The sequence below is a fragment of the Drosophila arizonae genome, chromosome X (genome assembly GCF_054131065.1).
Source record: "Drosophila arizonae isolate 15081-1271.41 chromosome X, UAZ_ARI_1.0, whole genome shotgun sequence".
Classification (NCBI taxonomy): Eukaryota; Metazoa; Arthropoda; class Insecta; order Diptera; family Drosophilidae; genus Drosophila; species Drosophila arizonae.
In genome coordinates, this window is record NC_142927.1 from 24,760,739 (window position 1) to 24,766,760 (window position 6,022).

Here is a 6,022-nt window from a genome sequence, read left to right on the forward strand (position 1 = left end):
ATGCAATATATTTAGAGAGAGAGAGATGCGTGTGAAATATTTTGCTGGCTCGAAAAGCGGGGCGCCGAGGTCTGCCAAATAAGTTTCGCTTTTCCCATTCGATTTGTACAAAAGTTTTCCAATTTTCTTTAGCTATCAGTTAGTGGAGTCGAAGAGTTTTCCAGAGCCCCGCTTGGCCAGCTACTCATATCATAAATAGAAGTTTTAATGAACATATATATAGTACACAGTTCTTAAAAAAAATAATAATAATAATAATAAAATAAAATTAAATATATAAAGAAACATCACATTTCATAGCTAACGCGAAAAACAAAAAGAAAACAAGTTTAACAAAAATAAAAAATAAATAAATATATATATGTAAATATATTGAAATGCATTTCATTGTGACATCAAGTTTAAAAGTTCAAAGCATCATTTTGTCGTCTTTATATAAAACGTATTTAAATAGAAATATATATACATATAGAGTGAATATTATTATAAACAGAATAAAAACAAAAGCGAGAACTTAAATCGAAAAAAAAACACCTTCAAAATGAATTCACATTTCAGACTTTCAAAGCAAAGCAAAAAAAAGTATTAGAACTTAAGAAACTAAATCGGAATAACAATGACTTTATAATGTCTATATGTGTATGTATATATACATATGTATATATCAATTTAAAAACATAATTGAAAGAAGAAAATGCCACAATCCAAAATGAAGCGAAAAAAAAAAACAAAACATATTTATAATATAAAAAAAAAATAATTTTAAAAATGTACAAAACTATAAACAAATACAATTGAAAAGAATATATAAAACTTAAAGTCAAACATCTTTTGAACATATAAAAAAAAAATTTATATATATATATATGTATATATATATATATAAACATATGTATGTGTGTATATGTTCATAATACAATATGCTAACAACAATGAAAATCTCTATCGTTTCTAATGTTATAAAATAATAAATATATTAATAATATTTTCAAGCACATACACACACACATATATGTACATATATATATATATATATCTATATATAAATATATATATACATACACTCATACACATCTAATATATATATTTAGTTCAATGTGCTTGATGATGAGATATAATTTTTTTTTTTTTTAATAAATTAATTTAATTTTTTGTTTAGTTCTAAGTTCAATTTAATTGTAAAATTAAGCGTATACATTTTGTTTGAAAAACACACACCCACACACAGAGACACATACATACACATACACACACACACACACACTTAAACAATATTACGCTATAAATAGAAAAAAACAAAAAACATCTAGAAACTAATTAAAATATAAGGAAATTTTTTTTGCAAATAAATTTTAAGCAAAGTCGAAATGAAAAACAAAAACAAAAAAAAAACAAAATAAATGGAAGATCATAAAAAATTAGTTGATAATATTTAAGTGGATATAATTATATATATAACTATACATACATATATACATATATATGTAAATGTATATGTATATGTTTGTGTTTGTGAATATCCATATATATATATAGACACATCCATATATATATACATCGATTTATATTATATTTAACATATATTGAAGCAAATATATATACATATTTATATATTTGTATATATATGTATTTATATATACATATATATAAATGTGCTAACATTTAAGTAAACTGGTTAATTCTTTTTTTTTAATTATTAACTAAAATAATTGTAAAAAGTTCACAAAACTATGATCAGATGAATAATATATATATAAAAAAAAAAAAAAAACAAAAAAAAAAACAACAAAATACAAATCTTTTTTCTTATGATACTCATTTCATACAAGCTGAAATGGGTATATTGGTTGGGTTAAATATTCTTCTCGCTGCTAATCAGCTTGTCCGTCTGAATGGAAACCATTTCCCAATCATTAAAGCTGGAGACTTGCAATTTGGAACATTCACTCGTGTATAACCTCAATTCGGAAAGTGCCATCCGCCCACTGGGGGTGTGGCAAATCAGAAAATGCATTTACCGGGATATCAGAAACAAAATTTGTTGGAATTCGAGAGAAACAGAGAGAGAGAGAGAAAGTCATCAAGCTATAGTTAGTAATAGAGTCGGATATACATATTTAAACTAAATGGAGTTCAAGCTCCACTTAAAGTACAATATCAATCGACATAGATCTTGTTGATTCCTATAGAAATTCGCGTATGTTGCCAGAGGCTACCTAAGACAACCAGAGACTACTAGAGGATACCATGGGGTATCAGAGGCTACCATAGGCTACCAAAGGGTAGCAGAGGCTACTCAAGGCTAACAGAGTATACTACTATTATTACTACCAGAGACTACTAGAGGCTACCATGGGATATCATGGGATATCAGAGGCTACCAGAGGGTACCAGAGGCTCCCAGAGTTTACCAGAGGCTACTCAGGGCTACCAGAGTCTACTAGTATTACTAATACCACGGTCTACTAGAGGCTACCATGGGGTACCATAGGCTACCAGAGGTTACTAAAGGCTAACAAGGTCTTTGCCTATTGACAACTATCGAGAAGTCGTACAACTTACTCGCTGTCCAGATCTTGGGTATTCACAAGCTACACTCTCAGTCCACAGAGGATAGAGAGTAACTGATCGGCTGTGCTGTTCAGCTATGCGGGAAAGAAGGGGGCGAAGAGAATGAGAACAATTCCAGGGCACGCGACCCTTGGCATGAACTGTGTGGAACGCCGCTCGATCGGCGGCTTCTGTTGCGATTATGCGACTGGATCGGCGACTCCTCGGAGCAGCAACTGGACAGCAGGGCGGGCCGCCTTTACTGAGATTTATTTATTAATTTTTATTTTTTTTTTTTTTTGCCCACTTTTGCAAAGTCAGCGAAGCTGGCGGCCATCGACAGCATAAGCCATTAATTCAGATCATAAACCCTCGTAGTTGCCACGCCCACTTTTCTTAATGAACCTCAATATACTTATATATATATATATATATATATATATACATATATATACATATATATATATATGTATATATAAAATATGTTCAGTTAATCCTTGCCCGGGCCCTTTCAAATTGCCTTTGCCTTTGGCTTTGCCAGTTGATGAAAATTCCATCTCAGCTTTTCATCGCATTTTTCTCCATATTAATTATGATAATTAAATGTGAAAATTCATTTGCCATTTGCGGCTAATTGTCGCATGCGGAGCCAGCGGCACGTGCCACAAATCGACGGCCGCAATCGCAGCCGATGGATGCGCATCGCATCGACTTGCGTGTATCTCGCAGATACAATTTGCCGCTCGTGCCTTCTCATATCTATCTATCTAGCACGCGCCCACGACTCGAGCGACTCGAGCGATTCGAGCGATTCGAGCGGTTCGAGCGAGCGGCCCTGGCTGCCCAGCCAATCCATCAATGGGCGCGTGTTGCTTATAGAATTACCAACTAATTCGGTATTTATGAGGCTTCGCCGTCGAGTGCATTGCGGCCCAGCAATTGGCATGGGCCTGGGCTCGGCACCACACACGGCTGGCTGCCAATTGGAATAGGAAGCCTGCAAATTGAGATGCTCGACGGCTAGAAAGTCTTTATAATCTGCAGCGGGCGACGACTTCGTTGCGCCTTTTAACGGCACGTAACCCCAACGGAAAGGCAAAAAAATATATTCTTGAATGATGAAAAAACACGGCAGCAGCAGCCATCAAAGCAGAAAATCCAGAGTCGAAATTTATTCCAGGCTCTCAGGGCGAAACGCCCTTCTCATTATTTTGATTTTTAGCTATTTGTGGGCATCGATGTTAGAGTATTTACTAGATACTATCCATTCCTTGTGGAGTATGTTGCATTTAAGAGCAGCTCTTTCTCTCTTGAGAGAGACAGAAAGAGATTTTGATATAAAGTATATGGCGATGTAGCTCTATAAAGTTTATCTATATAATATGTAGACTCGATGAGGTAAATATTATATATACCAGTTTTATGTCAAGTTAAAAAGTTCAACAAGATATTATAGAGATATAGTTGAAAATTTAAACAAAAGGGGAATAACTAAATAATATAATAAAAGTATAACAAAAATTGTTAAAGATAATAAAAAATATATATTATATGTATATGTAAAAAAATATATATTTTTAATACTCATTCCCGAAAATGAAAGGAGTATATTTGGTTTTATGCAATGTCCTTCCCTCCAAGCCATTTCGGCGCTATTGAATCGAGAGACTTGTTATTTGGAGCATATGCTCAGGTATACCTTCGTCTGATAAAATGACAAGATTTTCCTTATCCGTCCACTAGGTACGGGTCAAATGGAAAAATGCCTTTTCCGGCGTTTCATAACTCATGGTAGTTGAAGTGCAAGAGACTTGAAATTTTGAATATATACTAAGGTTGACATAGAAAAATCAATACGATAAACTAAATATAAAGAGGGCGTGGCAAATTGGATAAAACTGTTATGTCCATAGCTTTAGAGCTACAAACTCAAAATTTGGGGACTAAATTATTATTGACATTTTCTATTCATATGCTCAATATACCAATTGGGGGCATGGTGAATCGAATCGGCAAATGGATCTATCAGGCTTTGAGCCGTGAATGAGTATTCTGCAGTCGGTAACGCCCAGCCTGCTTGCCATATAGAAGACAAGGTCAGAGCATTCACATTTCGTCTATAATTCAAAATGCCAAAGTTTGTTTGCCCTTGTTGTGGTTGTTTCTGTTGTTGTTGCTGCTGCTGTTGTAGTTGTTGTTGTTGTAGTTGTTGTTGTTGTTGCTGCTGGTGGTTGTCTGCTGGTGGTTGGCCCCGCCGCAGCCGCTGGCGCCTGCCGATTTGACTGACGACACGTGCGCCGTTGCAGCCTCGTCCTCGTTTGGCTGCCGCCTCTACCGCCTGCCGCTGCTGCCGAGTCTACCGCCTGCTGCCAGTGGATCAGCTCAGTTTTCATCTCTCACGCTGAGCGCCCCTTTAGCCATTTTATTTATCAACTTAATTTTTGGCTTCGGCTAATGGACAGCGCGCTGCACTTTGCTGATAATGTGTGCGGCGTGTGTGTTTATTATGATTTCTAGCACGTAACCCTACGCCCCCCACTTCAGCCTCCGCCCACTTGCCGCTCTCTCTCTCTCTCTGTCTTACTCGTTTGATGTGGCCCGACTGGGATCTCAAAGGGCTGCGCCACATTATGCTAAACAGTCTCTAACAAGTTGCTTCCACTGATTAATTGTCACTTTGATGGCTTTTTGTTCGGGCATTGGGAAATTTTATAGCGAATGATGAAAATACTATAAATTATTGGTGGGCCTGAGCCACGGCTGGGCCCATTGTCGATTCCCAATTCGCAATCGTTCAGCTGTTTGTTCCGCTTGTCATTCAGCCTGATTAATTTGACATGCGTTCGCCATCAAGCAGGAGCAGCACGAGTCCAATCTTATGGCTTATGCCAGCCGTACGAGCATCTCCAAGAAAACGCATTCGCAAACAACAGCGAAAATTATATAATACAAAAAGCAGATCTCCTAATTAGCTTCACTTGTCTCTATGTGTTGAGTCTTTGTTAAATATATTCAAATCCCTTTGAAAGTTCTCATAAGTCGTACAGCTTCAGCGACTGAATTGATCCTCAAATGCAGCTCAAGGTGAACGATTCATCATCAGGTGAGATGCCTTAGGTGGGTGTCACCTGTGTGGCGAATCGTGGAAATTGCTTTAGACTTATGTTTAGGAATTATATGCAATATTTACTATAGGTATTCGATTTGATATACATAATATATTATATATTAAATTATTATACGAAAATAGTTCATAATAGTATAATAATATGAGATTATAACAGTATAACAGTACGTCAGTATAACAGTATAATATTTAAAAAAAAATATGAAAGTATAACAGTATTACAGTATAATAGTAAAAAAGTATGATAGTATAGCAGTAAACAGTAAAAAAGGAATTAAAGTATAACAGTATAATAGTATTACTGTATAACAGTAACAGTATAACAGTATATATTCCGAATTTCTA